Here is a 21,524-nt window from a genome sequence, read left to right as displayed (position 1 = left end):
CATATTCATAATTTAAGTCAGATATGGCTGTTTAAGTTATCAATGCTTTTCATAGCCTGAAATGTATGCCTGATGCCAACTCAAATTTAGAACCATTCATCTTATTCAACCATATTTTTCTTACTGGTTGCCTACAGCATTAGTCCTACAGCTTGCAAACACTTGTGACAAAACGGTGCTCAATTCATCTGGAATACACCTCTGTCCCCTTCTCATGCCCTGAAAAGCCTTTTCTGCCACTGTGTACCTTCCTCTTAATCCTCTTCTGCTTTTCAGGATGCTTTGTCTGAACTAGACCAAATAGGAAAAGATTCAGCTCAAGTGTCCGGCTTAACTGCAACCATCAATGCTTTCCTCTGTGATACAAGTAGCATCTCAAATCAGTTAGTTTTGCTGCGTAACAAACCACTCCAAGATCCAATAGTTTAAACTAACAATTATTTAATTACTCATGATTTTGTGGGCTGGCAATTTGAGCAGAGCTCACCTGGGATGACTTATCTCTGCCTCAGATAACGCCAACTGGCCTGAAACTCATGTGGTCAAGCAGAGATGGCTGGGATATCTGGGGCCTCTTTCCACATAGTCTCATAATCCATCATGGGAGCAAAGGCTTTGTGTAGAATCACAGAATTTCCTATCAAAAATGAATGCTGCAAAACCCCCATGGCCATCTAACCTTAGAAACTGCCCAATATCTCTTCCGACACATTTTATTGGTTAAAAGAAGGCCACAGACACTGCAGAGTCAAGGATGAGAAAAATAGACTTATTCTCTTGATGGGGGGAGATGTAAGTAATTGATGAGTGGTCTTTATTTATTTTTTACTATTTATTACACATTCGGATTTTTCTTTAACAATCTACAAGCTTTAAGCACAATTAAAAACAGCAAAAATTTTTTTTTTTTACCAAACAACTGCTACAATTTATCTAATGCCAGTGCCAGGCATTAAACACTATATAATACACATAGTATTTCATTCTTACTCAATGAAATAAATAAAAGGCTGACAAACTATGGCCTACAGGCCAAAACCAGCCTGCTGCCTGCACCTGTTTTTCTACTGCCTGCAAGCTAAGAATGTTTTTTATGTTTTTAAATAGTTGGGGGGCGGAATTCAAACAGAAAATAACACTTCATGACACATTAAAATTATATGAAATTCAAATTCCAGTGTCCATAAATAAAGTTTACTGGGAACACAGTGTGCCCATCTGATTATATATTATCTATTTCTGCTTTTATACTACCATAGCAGAATTGAATAGTCACAACATGGACCTAAAAACTAAATACTAAAATAACCACTACCTAATCCTTTACAAAAAGTTTGCTGATCTCTGAAATAGATACTATTGATACTGTTATCTCCCTGACACTAATAAGGAACCAAATCTATAAAAACCTAAACACCTCAGAGATAGAATTTAACTCAGATCTACATGACTCATACTATACTCCTAGAAAAATGACAATAACTGCCATTTTTGGGGTTTATGCCTGTGTCGTAATTCCTAATCCTTACAAGAGCCATATGTGAAGGCTTGAACCTCTCCACACCCTTTTTCAAATAAAAAGTTGCATCCTTTGGGGAGTGATTTGGAGACCTTTGTTCTATGGTCTATGTGTGTAAGTTGCTCAGTTGTGTCCAACTCCTTGCAACCCTTGGACCACAGCCCACCAGGCTCCTCTGTCCATGGGATTCTCCAGGCAAGAATACTGGAGTGAGCTGCCATGCCCTCCTCCAGGGGATCTTACTGACCAATCATCAACCTGTGTCTCTTAGATCTCTTGCATTGGCAGGCGGATTCTTTACCTACTAAGCCTCTTCTATGTACTTCTGAAACTGAGGGGATGTATCTCTGGACATCAGATGACCAGGTAGTTGTAAAAGGACTTCTGTTCTTGGCTTACAAGAAACTTTGACAGTTTGAAGAGGTTAAAGTCTCCATTAAATGTGTCATATTGTACTAGTTTAAAGCCTTTAGGTACACCGACCCTTCTTTCCACAAGCAATTGCCCAAAGGCATCTGTGTTTGGAACACACACAGGCAGGCTGCTCCAAGTGCCCATTAGCCTCCAAACCTGAAGTGCCCCCAGAATGAGTTACAGTGAAAAACACGTACCACCGAAAATGAAAAATAGCAAAATACATCAAGAGTTCAAAAGGCGGGAGTTGAACAAGATGATCCCATTTCATGCTACATTAATACGTCACTCTAATTTTATGTAAGAATGAGCCTTTAGACTTCCCACCAGAAGTCTGAAATACGTAGGTATCCAAGTAAGGGTCAATCTATTTCACAACTGGGGAGAGGGGAGGCATAGCTTCAGTGTGGGAAACTGTTCAGAGCTTTTACGCCGATGAATAACAACAGAGAGAGAATGAAAAGGAAGACGGGAGAAGAGGGTGAAGGAAGGAAGGGAGGGAAGAAGAAAGCAAGGAAGGAAAGGAGGGAGAGAGGAAGGAAAGACAAAGAATGAAGCCCCTGCCCCATTCTAGCCTCAGCAGATTGATATCCACAAGCAGCAAGCCTGCCTTTGTTCTCCTAAAGAGAATACATGGCTTGATTAAGAGCCTGGGTGCTAGAATTAGACAGTCTGAAATTTCTGTCTTGGTTCTGCTACTTACCAGCCATGGGGGTCCTCATCCAACACAGGATTTAGACTGTGTGTATGACAGTCTCCCCATCACATACATGGTAATAACAATATTACCTACACCTGGAGTTACCACAAGAATCCGATTAAGATAATTCATGGAAAGTGCTTAGAATGGTGCCTAGTACATAGCAATAAACTTTGAGCTATTACCATTCTAATAATTTTAGATCAAGTATAAGGAAATTGCAAATCATCCCAGGTCTTAGTGTCAAAATTAGCATCATTTCACATAGTCATCAAATTGTCTCATCAACAATTCTCAAGAGGAAATAGCTTTCTGGGTCTCATGTCTCCTCTCCTTCTTCAAGTACTTAACCTATATATGATCAATTTATTTCACACTAAATCCCACAAAAAGAACAGTGTCACGATCCAAATTCTATGCACTTCATCAGCCTGTAACTGCAAACTAGAGCTACATTTTCTTACAATGACCAATTTCTTCCAGTGCCAGTCTCCTTTACTCTAATTGCCAAAAGTTAATTTCCCCGCAAAGACCTCCCCTTCCTTCTTAGAGACCTTAAAGAGACGCATCCTAGTTTGTGAGGCATACCCAACACAACATCCCTTTCTCTTCTGCTTCCCCTTAGTCCATGTTCCTGCCTGAGGAGACATCTGGGGAGGTCTTGGTTCCCTGGAGTCCATATCCGGCATGTGAAGTCTCATATACCTGCACACGGTAGTGTCCCTGTATCCCTCAAAGCTCACTTCTTTGGTGGACATTCGTTTGTTGATACTGCTGGCTTCCACCTCTAGGATCAGTACCTCCTGGTCCTCTTGGTGACCCATGTCTCCATCACCATCAACCTGGGTAGTTTGGCTGCCTGACTACAATACCAGCATGTGACCCCTTTCAGAGTAGTTGAGTCAGACCCAAGACTTCTATAACAACTGTCGATGAAAATAAGGGATTAAAATCAAAATCTGAAAGTGCTGACAGCCACACTGCCATCACAGAGAAGTCAAACTAAGATATCTGACTAGACATTCAATACAGAAAAGAGACAGGTTGGAGGGATAGAAAGATATCAAGCAGTGATGACCTCATTTGAGCCTCTGATCCAATTATGCCTGAAGCCAGGAGATAGTCCTAAATACTTCTATTAAGAGAGCTAATAGATGTATTTTTTGCTTTCATCAATTTAGGGTGACTTTTACTGTTATTTGAAACTGAAAGCATTCTGAATAGTAATTCTTCTCATCTTTGGAGTGTCAGAGTCTTTCTGGGCTTCATACAGAAATGAGGAAGAGGGGCTTCCTTCTAAACTCTTTGACAAATTTAGTTATTAGGCCTTGATAAAGTCCTGCCTATGCTTAGAATCTCACAAAAATTCTGATCACATTTTAGTCCTAATTGTCCTAACCATAGAATTCCAAAGCCAACCCAGGTGTCCTGACCCAAAATAGACACTTAAACATCATTCTGTCCCCTTCTCTTGGCCTACCCTTCCCCCAAAAAAATTCTGCCTTCTTCAGTTCAGTCACTTAGTCATGTCCAACTCCTTATGACCCCACGGACTGCAGCTTGCCAGGCTTCGCTGTCCATCACCAACTCCCAGAGCTTACTCAAACTCTCATGTCCACAGAGTCAGTGATGCCATTCAACCATCTCATCCTCTGTCATCCCCTTCTCCTCCCACCTTCAATCTTTCCCAGCATCAGGGTCTTTTCCAATGAGTCAGTTCTTTGCATCATGTGGCCAAAGTATTCGAGTTTCAGCTTCAGCATCAGTCCTTCCAATGAATATTCAGGGCTTATTTCCTTTAGGATGGACTGGCTGGATCTCTTTGCAGTCCAAGTGTCTCTCAAGAGTCTTCTCCAACACCACAGTTCAAAGCATCAATTCTTTGGCACTCAGTTTCTTTATAGCCCAACTCTCACATCCATACATGACTACTGGAAAAATCATAGCTTTGACTAGATGGACCTTTGTTGGCAAAGTAATGTCTCTGCTTTTTAAAACGCTGTCTAGGTTGGTCATAGCTTTTCTTCTGAGGAGCAAGCGTGTTTTAATGTCATGGCTGCAGTCACCATCTGTAGTGATTTTGGAGCCCAAGAAAATAAAGTCTGTCACTGTTTCCACTGTTTCCCCATCTATTTGCTATGAAGAGATGGGACTGGATGCCAAGATCTTAGTTTTCTGAATGTTGATTTTAAAGCCAAGTTTTTCACTCCCCTCTTTCACTTTCATCAACAGGCTCTTTAGTTCTTCTTCTTTTCTGCCATAAAGGTGGTGTCATCTGCATATCTGAGGCTATTGATATTTCTCCTAGCAATCTTGATTTCAGCTTATGCTTCATCCAGCCCAGCATCTCGCATGATGTACACTGCATATAAGTTAAATAAGCAGGGTGACAATATACAGCCTTGATGTACTTCTTTCCCGATTTGGAACCAGTCTGTTGTTCCATGTCCAGTTCTAACTGTTACTTCTTGACCTGCATACAGATTTTTCAGGAGGCAGATCAGGTGGTCTGGTATTCCCAACTCTTTAAGAATTTTCCACAGTTTGTTGTGATCCACACAGTCAAAGGCTTTGGCGTAGAAAGCAGAAGTAGATGTTTTTCTGGAATGCTCTTGCTTTTTCAATGATCCAACAGATGCTGGCAATTTGATCTACCTTCTTGATCAGTTATAAAACAGAACCTGCTATACATCTCAATGGTTAGAAACAGATATACACAGGAAAGAGAATCATGAATGGTTATTATTTAGCCTGTCAGAAATGCCTTGGTATACATCATTGCCTATATGTATGAACTGCCATTTTTTGCTTGATTATCACATACCAAGATCATGTGCCACCTTATGTTTTAAAAAAGGCTTAGCCATAACCTTGGATCCCCAACCTTACATTTCCTATAAAGTCCAATCTTAAAATGGATTATCCTACTACTTGGTTTTTAGACACATAGCTTCCTCTGGGGAAGAAAGAATAGAGAATTCAACTTAAGTATTATAGAGAGAAAGACCTGATTAAACACGACTCAGTCACACGCTGCCATTCAAGACAAATCTGTACCAACGTTCAAATCACCTAGTCTTTCACACACAGCCATGAAAATCAATTACTTTTCCATTGATTTTTACTCCTGTCTCCTAGAAAATTTGTGACGTTACCTTTAATCATCATCATCATCATTGTCAATACCACCATAGGCCAACAGCCCTGATATTCTTACATTTGATAAATTTAATGAAACAGTTTCTTTCCACCATCAATTTTTCAAGCTATTGGATTTCACCCTTTTTCTATCCTCCCACTTCTCCCAACTGTTAAGGTCATTTTCAATTTCAGTTTTGTTTCCAAGGCATTAGCCAACACATCCAACTTCCTGTCGATGGGATATTTAATAAGCACACTCCAAGAGAGCAGTGAAATCTCTAAGTATCAATACCCCAGTAGTACTTCTCTCAAAGTGTCTGATTAGTCACTCCCTGCTTTGAAGTCACAATGACCCCTGGTCAAGTACTTTCAACTTGGGCCAAGTGTACCTAATAGTAAAACGGGCAAAACTCTATTTTCTGTTTCTTGATAAATATGACACGTGGGACTGAATTTTAAAAGCTTCAGGAGGCACAATGAAGGGTTGAAACACATCCATTTCCCCTGACATGACAAAATAAAAAATAGCAACTCTATAAGGTAATAAACCTAATCTTTCAGATTTTTTTCTATTATCTGTAAGGTCTTCAAATCTTTTGGTGTTTCCTGAGTCACTGATCCTAGTTTGCTGGAGGCAGTATGAGATTGGGGCCAAACATGCCTCAGGCAAAATTCTACCTCTGCCACTTTGTGGGACTTTGGTGGGGAAAGGGGAAAAAAAGAAAAAAGCTTTACTTTTTTCCCCCAAATCTATTTCTCATCTGTAAAACAGGCATAATTATTAGTTCTAGCATAGTTTCAAGGACTAGCAACTTGCCTTGGCCAGAGTTGGTCTTCCCTTGGCTTATTTGGAAGGCTGTGTCTGTATTATAAAATCGCACTGTAATCAATAGGCAACTTCAGGAACCTTCATATTATGTTTGTGTGAGGCATGACTGTTGCAGTGTGTTTCATACTTTTGGACACCTTCTAATTTCTCACACTCTGGGGTTGTTGGAGAGGCAGTGCAGGTTCAAATAGTCTTGGCATCCATCAGGGTGACCCTGACTACCACTTGTTAACTATGGACCTTGAAAAATTTTGTTACACTCTCAAAGTCTATTTTCCCTTCTGTCTCTGATTAAATAATACACTCTATGCAAATATGAGCCAGGATGTTTTATTCAGTTTTCTAGATCTTGCCCCTAGATAGTGCCTGTCACATGGCAAACGCTCAGTAAGAAATCGTTGATTAAATGATGGATGAATGAATGAATGCAAACATCCTGGAATTAATCTCAATAAAGTTTGAATTAGACTGGGGACAGTTGTTCATTGATACTACCACAGAACCACCACCTCTGACTCCTCAATTAAGGCCTTCCAATTTTCTAAAGTACATCAAAAGATTTGGGGCAACATAGTACTATAGTTAACAATGTGGTATTGTACACTTAAAATTTTTGTTAAGAGAATAAACTACATGTAAAGTTTTCTTCTTTAAAATAAAGGGAGAGCAAAGAAAACTTTGAGAGGTAATGGGTATGTATTACCTAACAAGGTAATAATAAATGTATGCATATGTCCAAACTCATAAAAATGTTTACATTAAATGTGCAGTTCTTTGTACATCAATTTTATCTTAATAAGACTGTTTTAAAAAAAAGACTGGGGCTACATCTCTAAATGTCAACAGCATGATTTATTTCTTGATAAATTGTGAGTTCTCTAACACCATTAAAGGGTTTGTTATTAAAATATAAGTCCAAACAAATCTAAAGTGATTTCATGACAGCCTGATAGAGCCGTGATTCTCAAACTCTCATTCAAATTCTTCAACTGGCAGAAGAGAATGACTGAGTGTCCCTGGGGGATTTAAGAGCATGGATAAATACACTCACTCCTACACATGTACCAAATGTTTTCAAGTGTCATCTTTTATCCCAAGGACATAATCAAATGCACAAAGATGCAGTCACAAGGATTTTTATCACATTATTTCCATAATCATAAAAATTAGAATATAAATATACATAAAAATACAGTAACTAAATGAATTATAGTTTACCCCAATTATAAATTCTATATAGATATTCAACTATATTATCTAAGAATATAAAAATACAAGAAAATATTTTCAACCTATATTACTAAATGGAAGAAGCTGGTGACAACATCTAGTTATCATGACAATATCACTAAAATGACAATAAAGTGATTTTCCTATCAAACACCCACAAAGGCAAAGGTTATAGGAAAGGATACAGAATACTGGAAGATGGAAAGTAAATAGACATGTGGTAGTATCTTGTATCTCAAATGAATCTGAAATTGAAGCTAGCTCTGGGAAGCCCTCAAAGTAGATAATTCATGCTATACAATCTCAGAAATGCTCTAGAATAAGAAATGCCACCTAACTCTGACAGATGAGGTATATATGTTTACAGTTCAGAAAGAAAACTGAATATCCTTACAATAAACTATTTAAATCCAGGATCACTCTCAAACCTGACTACCATTCCTGTAGAAAACTAGGGACTTACCCTCTGAGGAGGTTAATTCAAAAACATTCTCAAATGGTCACTTGGAACAAGTGAAGTTAAAGTACCATATTAAAATATGTGGATTAAGTGAAATTTTAAATGTTGAATCATGTAGCCCCTGGCCCCCTTCCTCCACTCAACTACAAAAATGCTTTCAAGTTCTTTCCAACTTACCCTTATGGCTTCACTCAGCATTAGTTTCTTCAAAATTCTTTTGCTTGGCAAATTTAAAGTTCGAACAAAATCTCAAGAGAAAATGCTTAACCTGCTAAAGAATATAGGTGTTTTAATTACTGAACAGCACTCTTTACAAACAACTTTCATAATCTTTGTAAAGGTTATGTAACAAAACATATAGCTTTGTTAGTGCTGAAGAGGGACCTCTTCAGGAGGTCTACCTGGAAACACTGTAGTCGGTATTAATTTTTTTAATTGCATGCTTAAGCTGCAAAATGGGCATTTCTTAGAACACCATCCATAGTCTACACTTTCTATTGACCCTCATTTGTCTTCTCCCAGTGGCTCTGCACTGAAGTCATTGTATCAAGAGAGTTTACCTAGTGGCTCTCAACCTGGGAAGAGTCAGGGAGGAGGCACCTAGTATCCAGCCCAGCTGTCTCCTCAGTTACCAGCCAAGTGTGAATAAGGAACCCAAAGAGGTCTTCTTAAATCATATATATGCAGCCCTGCCTCCAAAAACTCTCAGACCCTTCAACTATCTCCTAATATAAAATCACACACAACCTTTGAAAATGTAATGAACGTGTAAGTGGGAAGCAGCATAAAATAGGGTAAGAACTACATCACTACAAATTATCAACATGGGGCCAAGCTGAACAATTCTATACAATCTGAGTTTTGGACAACACCAGAGAAACATGACTCTTAAGGCCCTTTTCCATTTGATAATTTTTATAACTCTTTAGTGGAAATAGGGCCTGTCCCTACCTATAGGAATTGGCACAGAACCTAGGTTAGACCAGTCACCCACCTGGACCAGTGACCAGTCAGTCACAGTGATTCCTTGGAATTTTTCAAGGTAAAGATAGCATGAAAGTGCCTTTTCCACTCTGATCATAAAGTATGAGCACATAATAGCAGTTCTGGACAGCATGTCCTCCACTCCAGGGATAGGCCAGGCTCAGAAAATAAAGCTGGTGAAAAAGGGGAAAATGGAGATTAAGGAGGAAAGGAGAGAATCCTCTAGGAATCTGGGTTTCTGATTACAAGCAAGCCTATAAATTCCCCTTCTGGCTTAAATCAGTTTGGAACCGAATTGAGTTAGAATTTTTCTACTTCCAAACAAGAAAGGGAAAGGGGAAGTCACTCAGTTGTGTCCAGCTCTTAGCAACCCCATGGACTGCAGCCTACCAGGTTCCTCCATCCATGGGATTGTCCAGGCAAGAGTGCTGGAGTGGGGTGCCATTGCCTTCTCCAAACAAGAGGGCCTTGCTAATTCATATTCTATTTTAAACTGTAAACTCTGGAGGGAAAAAGGCAGGACTGATGACACTATATATGGAAAATAGTACCTGAATAGTGGTGACTGTAGGGGCAATGATGATGAAAATAAACTAGTGAACACGGACTACTTCCCATTCACTGCTTTAAACCACCGCAGTGCCTCTGACAGAGGTACTGTGATGTTCTCTCTGACATGACAGTTCAGGAAACTGAGACGGCATGGCTGAAAAGTCACACAGCCAGGGTTTGAACCTAAGCACTGCACTCCCCTGGTGGCTCAGGCAGTAAAGAATCTGCCTGCAATGCGGTAGACCCCGGTTCAGTTGTTGGGTCGGGAATATCTGCTGGAGAAAGACATGGCAACCCACTCCAATATTCTTGCCTGGAGAAGAATCCCATAGACAGAGGAGCCTGGTGGACTACAGGCCACGGGGTCCCAAAGAGTTGGACATGACTGAGACACACACACACACACACACGCCCTGGCCCCAGAGCACATACTTTAAACCACCATAACATTCCTCCTCATCACAACAAGTTGGTTAACTGGTCCATCAAGGTCTCGGACAAAGTCCATTTACAATTCCCAGGAAATAAAAATAGAATCTAGGTGGTAAAAGTCTAAACTTTTTTTCTTTTTCCTTGATGCTTGGTCGAGTTTCATTTGTTCACAGGATGTGGCTTGCAGACACTGTGTCACCAGCACTTCAGACCAGTGTTCCTAAGGCGAAACTGCTGTGCTCAACAAATACTTCAACTCCAGCCGTGTGTGGAAGCGCTGCCCAGGACACCACCATTCAAGATGGCGGCGGCAGGCTGCGTGTGGAGACCCTGTGTGATCTGGGGCGTGAGCGGCTCGGCGGTGATTGTCCCGCGAGAGTTCAACGCCCTCCCTGCTGACAGAACCGAGGAAAGCAGCCCCTCCCACAGCCTTTCAGGGAGTGACTGCTCCCGACACTCTGAGCTCCATCTCTCCATTCTTTGATCACAGAATACAACTTTCCTTTGCTTCTGAACCAAACTTGGTCTCGTTCAGTTGGCTCAAATGACAGCAAGCAGAAGGACCCTTATTGGGGACCAAACCAGGAAGGTTGGTTACCTTAAAAACGTATCCTTTTAATTAAAGCACAGAGACCAAAATCACTCTCCACTATAAGCATGTCTGACCTTCTGAACATTCCAACTGCTCTGACACTTCAGATCATACTGATAAAGGAGCCTTACTTCACTACTGGGGTTTACGTGTGAATTTCCTGGAAAATACCCTGTGGAAACAGCTCCATCTGTAAGAAAATGGAACATGATAAATGATGACAGTCTAATGGGAAGTGCCACACAGAGGCTGAAAACCCTGAACTATTTCTGCTTGACTTGTGGTTTGACCTAGCGCCAATCATTCCACCCTTGACTTCTCTGGGCTCTGTTTATCTCAGATTTAATAAGCGGTAATTTTCAACTTCCCCTCACAATATAAAGAGGGCACTTTTAAGGGAAATCAGCAATGCATAAAGTTCTCCATGTTTCTTAATATTTTAGCTAGAAAAATTTGAGAAGTTTGCAATCTCACTGCAAAAATATTAGCTAAAATGTAAAGAACTCATACAACTCAATATAAAAAATATCTGATTAAATAATGGGCAGAGGATCTGAACAGACATTTTTCCAAAGAAGACATACAGATGGCCAACAGGAACATGAAAAGATGTTCAACAGCACTAATCATCAGGGAAATGCAAATCAAAACCACAATGAGATACCACCTCACACCTATCAAAAGACAAGAAATAACAAGTGTTGGGGAGGAGGTGGAGAGAAGTGAATCCTTAAGCCCTGTTCGTGGGAATGTAAATTGGTACAACCACTATGGAAAACAATATGGAGATTCCTCAAAAATTGACTAGAACTACCATACAATCCAGCATATAAGTATCCAGTACTTCTGGGTACTTAAACGAAGTATATGAAAACACTAATTTGAAAAGATTTATGCACCTCTATATTCATTGCAACATAAGTTACAATAACCAAGATATGGAAGCAACCTAAGTGTCCATTAATAGATGAATTAATAGGATGAATGGATAAAGAAAATGTGGTGTGTGTATATATATACACAATGAAATATATTTTCATATATTTCATGAATATTTCATATATATATCATATAGATTTAATATGTACACAATGCAATATATTTATATACAATGAAATAGTCTTCAGCCACAAAAAGAATCAGATCTTGCCATTTGTGACAACATGGATGACCTAGAGGGTATTATTATAAGTGAGATATTAATAAGCTCAACAGAAAAAGACAAATACCATAAATCACTTACATTTTCACTTACATTTGGAATCTGAAAAGCAAATGTCATGTATGAAACAAACTCAGAGATACAAGAGTACAAACTAGTGGTTGCCAGAGAGGAGGGAATGGGGGATGGAAGAAATAGGGGAAGGGGATTAAGAAGTACAAAGCTCAGTTATAAAATAAATACATCACCACAGGTGTGTAATGTACAGCATAGGGATTCCAGTCAGTAATACTGTAATACCATTGGAGGGCAACAGATGACAACTAGATTTATCATGGTGATCATTACATAATATATAAAAATAATGAATCACCATTGCACACTTGAAACTAATATAGTATTGTATGTATTGCATTATATGTCAATAAAAATGAAAAGAAATCTTTGGTTCAGAGCATAGGATCTTGGGGACACACTAATAAATAACAAAATAGCTTACAATCCATCTAGGAAAATAAAACTGAAGACTTCAGGCAGAAAGAGAAACCCAATCTGTGGAGCAAAACTCTTGTTGCTTCCAAATTTGAAAAATGGTAGTGAAAAATAATAATGTCACTAACAATAATAGTAGTAATATAAATTATCGGGACTTTCCAGGTGGCAGAATAGTAAAGTATCCACCTACCAATGTAGGAGATCCAAGAGACAAGACTTTGATCCTTGGGATGGGAAGATCCCCTGGAGTAAGAAATAGCAACCCACTCCAGTATTCTTGCCTGGAAAATTCCATGGCAAGAGGAGCCTGGTGGGCTATAGTCCAGGGGGTTGCAAAGAGTCAGACATGTCTGAGCAACTAGGCACATAGAGAATTAGCTACTGAGCACTTACAAGGTTCCAGCACTCTGAAATGTGTACATATTAGCTCATTCAAGCATCACAGCAATCCTTATATTGCAGATACGACTATTAGTCCCATTCAACAGGTAAGGAGACAAGATCTGAGAGCTTGAATTCTTATAGATGTTTACATAAAGTGAGGATTAGTTATATGAGGCACCTTGACTATGTCATGGTACCATTTATCTAGTCAAGCATAAGTCTAGATGCTTCTGTGAAGGTTTTTTTTTTTTTAAGATGAAGTTAACATTTAAATCAGTAGAGTCTGAGTAGAGCAGACTATTCACCATAATGGAGGAAGGGCTCATCTAATATATTGAAGGTATTAAGAGAAAATAGACTGAGATCCCTGAAAAAGATAGAATTCTGCCTCCAGCCCACCTTCAGACTTGAGCTGCAATATCAGCTCTTTCCTGGGTCTCCAGCCTGCTGGCCTACCCTGTAAAATTCAGACTTCTCCCGCCCCAGGATCATATAATTCTTCAGAATCTCTCTCTCCTTGTCTCTCACATATATGTATATACATATTTCCCAGTGGTTCTGTTTGTCTGGAGAAACCTAATAAATACATACACATAGTAACTGAAAAACTTTGAATTTAAACTAAGAAAATCTTATTACAAAACCCACCCCAAAGTTTGTTTTCAACTCACAAAATTTTCTTTAGCCATTTTTGTTCTTTACAGGGCCATGACAATAGTGTCTGAAAACTGGCAGTGCCATTCGGTATGAAAAATAAAAAAGATGAGAGGTATTCTCTCATTTTCTCCTAAGAACTTATTTTCTCACCCATAGCCTAAATTTAATTAAGCTCAATCAAATGTCTTTGAATCCTGCCCTCCAAATCTATTTGATTCCTTACATGCTATCTACAGTTACTTAGCTGTCATATAGTCTCTTCCCTGAGCAGGGAGACTTGAGGGAAGACTGATAAAGCATGTCAAGGTTACTTTGAGACTCACCTGTGGGCACAAACCTCTTGCAGTGAAGGAAAGAAGGGCTAGCAGGAAGCAGCGGCAAAGTGTAATGAATAGCCTTTGAAATCAGGCAGATCTGGGTTCAAATCTCAACTTTACCAAGTAAAGTCATAACCATGAGCAAACCATTATATGTCTCCAAACCTCAATTTCCCTACCTGTCAAATGGGGATAGCCATACCTATCCTGAAGCGTTGTTTTAAAAGTCAAGGAAACATGCTAAGCAAACCACAGTGAAGATACTTAAGAAGTCATAGCTCTTATCACGAGCAGCACTTCCACCTTAGAATTTAAAGCCTAACGTCTGCTTCCTAAGCTCACTTCTAATCAGACAACTGTTGTTGTCTGACCATATTTCATTGACATTGCGGTGATCTGAGGTGAAGGCTAAGTCCGCAATTATTCTATCTCCTATCTGACTTGGCAGCATGTCACATAGAGTGCTATAAAAACTCTGGGCTCCTTTCAGAGACCACAAAAAAGAGGGTTAAGGGTGGAATCAGAAAATCAATTTAGTTTCCGCCTAGGAAGCCTTTTGCTATAATGTTTCTTGAACAACATAATGGCTCTGTGGAGCTGATGACAGAGGGCGGCAGAAGAAATGGCCCTGTTGTGATGCAACTTTGTCTGCTGGATCTTGAGCTGGCATTCCAAGGACAATAGATTCTTTAGCACTAGGGGTAATACTTGCAGACAAGGTACCGATGTGGCAACCTCAAGTATGCCCTGAAAATCTATGTGCCAAGGTCTAGGTTCTGTATACTGCCCTGTGTGTGTGTGTGTGTGTGTGTGTGTGTGTGTGAACTCACTTCAGTCGTGTCAACTCTTTGTGACCCTATGGACTGTTGCCCCCCTTTGTCATGGGGATTCTCTGAGAATACTGAAGTGGGTTGCCATGCCCTCCTCCAGAGTATCTTCCCCACCCAGGGATCGAACCTATGCCTCCTGCAGCTCCTGCATTGCAGGTGGGTTCTTTACTGCTGAGCCACTGGGGAAGCCCATACTGCCCACTATCTATACTTAATTCTGTAAATAAAGTCTGTTTGTCCTCATAAAGTGTCAGGAAAAAACTCAAAAAGTAGACAGAAGAACAAAATATTTGTAGCCCCAGTAATCAAAGACAACTATTGTCAGCATTTCAGCAAATTATTTCTAGTTTTTACTAATTTTTCAGCATTGATGAAACTGTTGTTACATGTTCCATTACATATTCAATCATGTAACACCCTGAACAAGGAGTTGACAAACTACACCGTCCATGCTCTGAATCACTGCCTGTTCTTGTAACTGAGATTTTATTATAACACATCTAAACAGGGAAGCCTGGCGCGCTGTAGCTCGTGGAGTCTTAAAGAGTTGGACATGACTGAGCGACTGAACAACAACGTCTATTCATTTACGTACTGTCTGTTGTCTGTGGTTGCTTCCATACCACAAAGGCAGAATTGAGTAGCTGACACAGAGACCATACTTAAAATACTTAACTATGTAGACCTATGCTGAAAAAGTTCATCAACACTAGCCCTAGACAAATGGTCACTGGATCAACTACGAGGCGCCACTGGGATTCCTACCTCTACCACATTCTCTGTTGCCCACATCCTAACCATCTTTCAAGTATACAAGTACTGCCACATCAGAAAATCTTCCTTTCATATTCCCAACTGGAAGGCAGCTCTTCCTCTCCTAAACCTCAACAGATCTTGATCCCTATTTTTGTTAATACCTTCTCCATTTTACACCACTTGTTTTGCACGCATGTTTTCTTATTAAGTATCTTTTCTCATCTACTAGACCTATTTATTCCACATCACTAAGCTTAGGATCTAGCACAAGAACAACATAACTCTATATATTTGCTGAACCCAAGTATTACAATACAGTCTCCAACCTCCAAGAATGGATAACCTAGTTGAGAAAATAACATTAGTCACATTAAAACAATTAAGTATAGTTTTGATATAAGAATTGTTAAGAGAAGGAAGCTGTAGCTTGGACTAGTAAAATCAGGGAAAGCTTCTGGAAAGAAGAGGAATTGGGAGTGAAAACATGATTTTTTTCCCTTTATAAAAAATTGGGATATAGTTTCTTTACAACGCTGTGTGAGTTTCTGCTGTACATCAGAATTAATCAGCTATGTGTATACATATATCCCTTCCCTCTTGGGTCTCCCTCCTACCCCACTCCATCTCACCCACCTAAGTCACCGAAGAGCCCTGAGTGGAAATCCCTATGCGATACAACAGCTTCCCACTAGCTGTCTCCTTTAGACATGGTGTGTGCTGTGTTAGGTCACTCCAGCTGTGTCTGACTCTTTGTGACCCCATGAACTGTAACCCGCAAGGCTCCTCCATCCGTGGGATTCTCTAAGCAAGGACACTGGAGTGGGGAATCTTCCTGACTCAGGGATTGAACCCACATCTCTTACACCTCCAGCATTGGCAGGCAGGGTCTTGACCACTAGCAACACTTGGACAGCCCTTACACACAGTAGTGTGTGGATGTCAACCCTACTCTCCCATTCCGTGTTGCCTCCCTTCCCCCTCTCCATGTCCACATATCTGTTTTCTACATCTGCATCTCTATTCCTGCCTTGCAAATAGGCTCACCTATACCAGTTTTCTAGATTCCACATATGTGCATTAATAGACAATTTTTTTCTCTTTCTGACTTATTTCACTCCATAAGATAGGCTCTAGGTCCATCCACATCTCTACAAACGACCCAATTTGGTTCCTTTTTATGGCTGGATAACATTCCATTGTATATATGTACCACAACTTCATCTATTCATCCATCAATGTACATTTAGTTTGCTTCCATGTCCTAGTTATTGTAAATAGTGCTATAGTGAACATTGGGGTGCATGTGTCTTTTTGAATTATGGCTTACTCCAGACCCAGTAGTGGGGTTGCTGGGCCATATGGTAGTTCTATTTTTAGCTTTTTAAGGAACCTCCATACTGTTCTCCATAGTGACTGTATCAACTTGTATTCCCACCAACAGTGCAAGAGGGTTCCCTTTTCTCTATACCCTCCCTAGCATTCACTATTTGTTGATTTTTTTTTCTATGATGGCCATTTTGACTGGTGTGAGGTGATGCCTCATTGTAGTTTTGATCTGCATTTCTCTAATAATTAGTGGGTTGTGCTGGGAAAACTGGACAGCTACATGTAAAAGAATGAAATTAGAACACTCCCTAACAACATACAAAAAAAATATACTCAAAATGGATTAAATATCTAAATATAAGGCCAGATACTATAAAACTCTTAGAAGAGAACATAGGAAGAACACTCTTTGACACAAAACACAGCAAAATCTTTTTTGACCCACCTCCTAGAGTAATGAAAACAAAAACAAAAATAAATGAGACCTAATTAAACTTAAAAGCTTTTTCACAGCAAAGAACATGATAAATGAGAGGAAAAGACAACCCTCACAAAGGGAGAAAGTATTTGCAAATGAAGCAACTGACAAGGGATACAAACAAAATATAAAAATTGGGGGAAGACCTAAGTAGGCATTTCTCCAAATAAGACATACAGATGATACAGAAGCACATGAAAAGATGCTGAAAATCACTTATTATCAGAAAAATACAGATAAAGAGGTGATTTTGAATGAAGAAAGAGTAGGTCGAAGGCAGCAATAAAGACAGGAGGATGAAGAGTACTCAACATTGTTTAGCACAGTGAAGAAAGACCTTGACAAGGTGGTGAGTGAGCTCAAGCAAGAGAGGGAAGCTATACAAAGATAATGGGTATGGCCAGAAAAATGTAGGATTTTGATAAACAACAATACAGTCACTAGAGAAGAGAAATAACCACAATGGAGATGTAGAAGGTCGTGTGCTCATCTTCTCCTATAAGAACTCCAAAATTACAACTCACTGCTGAACAATCATTGACAGGAGAATGTTGGATACCACCAGAAAAAGATACCCCACATCCAAGGGCAAAGGAGAAGCCCCAGCAAGACGATAGGAGGGGACAATCTGCGTTTAGAATCAAACCCCATACCTGCCAGGGATGCTCAGAGGGCTCAAACAAAACCTTGAGCTCACTAGGAGACTCCACAGAGACTGAGCCAGGCATGCCCTTTGAGTGTTTGAGTGTCTCCTGCGGGGTATGGGTCAGCAGTGGCCTGCCGCAGGGGCAGAGGCTCTGGGTGCAGCAGACCTGGGTATGGCATCAGCCCTCTTGGAGGAGGTCGCTATTAACCCCACCATAGAGCTGCCAGAACTTACACAGGACTGGAAAATAGACTTTTGGAGGGCACAAACAAAACCTTGTGTGCACCAGGACCCAGGAGAAAGGAGCAGTGACCCCACAAGAGACTGATCCAGACTTGCCCAGGAATGTCCAGGAGTCTCTGGAGGAGGTGTGGGTCAGTGGTGGCCTGCTTCAGGGTTGGAAGCACTGAGTTGTAGCACTGGACCTTTTGAAGGAGGTTACTATTATCTTCATCACCTCCACGCCCATCGACAGAAAATTGAATTAAAGATTTACTGAGCATGGCCCTGCCCATCAGAACAAGATCCAGTTTCCCCCTCAGTCACTCTCTCCCAAAAGGAAGCTTCCATAAGCCTCTATCCCAATCCATCAGAGGGCAGACAGACTGAAAACCATAATCACAGAAAGCTAATCAAACTGATTACATGGACCATAGCCTTGTCTAACTCAATGAAACTATGAGCCATGCTGTGTAGGGCCACCCAAGATGGATGGGTCACAGTGGAGAGTTCTGACAAAATGTGGTCCAATGGAGAAGGGAATGACAAACCACTTCAGTATTCTTGACTTGAAAACCCCATGAACAGTATGAAAAGGCAAAAAGATAGGACACTGAAAGATGAATTCCCCAGTTCTGCAGTTGCCCAATATGCTACTGGAGAAGAGTAGAGAAATAACTTCAGAAAGAATGAAGTTCAGTTCAGTTCAGTCGCTCAGTCGTGTCTGACTCTTTGCAACCCCATGAATTGCAGCACGCCAGGCCTCCCTGTCCATCACAAACTCCCAGAGTCCACTCAAATTCATGCCCATTGAGTCGGTGATGCCATCCAGCCATCTCATCCTCTGTTGTCCCCTTCTCCTCCTGCCCCCAACCACTCCCGGCATCAGGGTCTTTTCCAATGAGTCAACTCTTCACATGAGGTGGCCAAAATATTGGAGCTTCAGCTTCAGCATCAGTCCTTCCAATGAACACCCAGGACTGATCTCCTTTAGGATGGACTGGTTGGATCTCCTTGCAGTCCAAGGGACTCTCAAGAGTCTTCTCCAACACCATAGTTCAAAAGCATCAATTTTTCGGCACTCAGCTTTCTTCACAGTCCAACTCTCACATCCATACATGACCACTGGAAAAACCATAGCCTTGACAAGACGGACCTTTGTTGGCAAAGTAATGTCTCTGCTTTTTAATATGCTGTCTAGGTTGGTCATAACTTTCCTTCCAAGGAGTAAGGGTCTTTTAATTTCATGGCTGCAGTCACCATCTGCGAAGACACAGAGCCAAAGCAAAAACAACACCCAGTTGTGGATGTGACCGCAGATGGAATTAAAGTCTAATGATGTAAAGAACAGTATTACATAGGAACCTGGAATGTTAGGTCCATGAATCAAGGCAAACTGGAAGTGGTCAAACAGGAGATGACAAGAGTGAACACCGATATTGTAGGAATCAGTGAACTAAAATGGATTGGAATGAGTGAATTTAACTCAGATGACCATTATATCTACTACTACGGGTAAGAATTCCTTAGAAGAAATGGACTAGCTCCCATAGGCAGCAAAAGAGTCCAAAATGCAGTACTTGGATGCAATCTCAATAACAACAGAATGAACTCTGTTCGTTTCCAAGGCAAACCATTCAGTATCACAGTAACCCAAGTCTATGCCCTCAACAGTAAAGCTGAAGAAGCTGAAGTTGAATGGTTCTATGAAGACCTACAGGACCTTCTAGAACACCCACAAAAGGTGTCCTTTTCATTACAGGGGACTGGAATGTAAAAGTAGGAAGTCAAGAGATACCTGTAGTAACAGGCAAATTTGCCCTTGGAGTGTAGAATGAAGCAGGGCAAAGGCTAACAGAGTTTTGCCAAAAGAATGCACTGGTCATAGCTAACACCCTCTTCCAACAACGTAAAAGAAGATTCTACATATGGACATCCCCAGATGATCAATACCGAAAACTGATTATATTCTTTGCAGCCAAAGATGGAGAAGTTCTATACTGTCAGCAAAAACAAGAGCAGGAACAGACTGTGGCTCAGATCATGAACTCCTTATTGCCAAACTCAGACTTCAATTGAAGAAAGTAGAGAAAACCACTAGACCATTCATGTATGACCTAAACCAAATCCCTTACAATTATACAGTAGAAGTGAGGAATAGATTCAAGGTATTAGATCTGATAGACAGAGTGCCTGAAGAACTATGGACAAAGGTTCACGATATGGTACAGGAGGCAGTGATCAAGACCATCCCAAGAAAAAGAAATGCAAAAAGGCAAAATGTTTGTCTGAGATGCCTTACAAATAGCTGTGAAAAGAAGAGAAGCGAAAGGCAAAGGAGAAAAGGAAAGATATTCCCATTTGAATGCAGAGTTCCAAAGAATAGCTAGAAGGGATAAGAACGCCTTCCTCAGATATCAGTGCAAAGAAATAGAGTAAAACAATAGAATGGGAAAGACTAGAGATCTCTTCAAGAAAATGAGATACCAAGGGAACATTTCATGCAAAGATGGGCACAATAAAGTACAGAAATGGTATAGACCTAACAGAAGCAGAAGATATTAAGAAGAGGTGGCAAGAATACACAGAAGAACTATACAAAAAGGATCTTCACAACCCAGATAATTATGATAGTGTGATCACTAACCTAGAGCCAGGCATCCTGGAAGATGAAGTCAAGTGGGCCTTAGGAAGCATCACTACAAACAAAGCTAGTAGAGGTAATGGAATTCCAGTTGAGCTATTTCAAATCCTAAAAGATGATGCTGTGAAAGTGCTGCCTCACTATGCCAGCAAATCTGGAAAACTCAGCAGTGGCCACCAGACTGGAAAAGGTCAGTTTTCATTTCAACCCCAAAAAAAGGCAAGGCCAAAGAATGTTCAAACTACCACACAATTGCACTCATCTCACGCTAGTAAACTAATGCTCAAAATCCTCCAAGCGAGGCTTCAACAGTATGTGAACCATGCACTTCCAGATGTTCAAGCTGGCTTTAGAAAAGGCAGAGAAACCAGAGATCAAATTACCAATATCCGTTGGATCATCGAAAAAGCAAGAGAGTTCCAGAAAAAACATCTACTTCTGCTTTATTGACTACGCCAAAGCCTTTGACTGTGTGGATCACAACAAACTGTGGAAAATTCTAAAAGAGATGGGAATACCAGACCACCTGACCTGCCTCCTGAGAAATCTGAATGCAGGTCAACAAGCAACAGTTAGAACTGGACATGGAAAAACAGACTGATTCCAAATTCAGAAAGGAGTATGTCAATGCTGTATATTGTCACCCTGCTTATTTAACTTATATGCAGAGTACATCATGCAAAATGCCAGACTGGATGAAGCACAAGCTGGAATCAAGATTGCCGGGAGAAATATCAATAACATCAGATAGGAAGAT

The sequence above is a fragment of the Odocoileus virginianus genome, chromosome 10 (genome assembly GCF_023699985.2).
Source record: "Odocoileus virginianus isolate 20LAN1187 ecotype Illinois chromosome 10, Ovbor_1.2, whole genome shotgun sequence".
NCBI classification, from domain to species: domain Eukaryota; kingdom Metazoa; phylum Chordata; class Mammalia; order Artiodactyla; family Cervidae; genus Odocoileus; species Odocoileus virginianus.
This window is presented reverse-complemented; position numbering follows the sequence as displayed.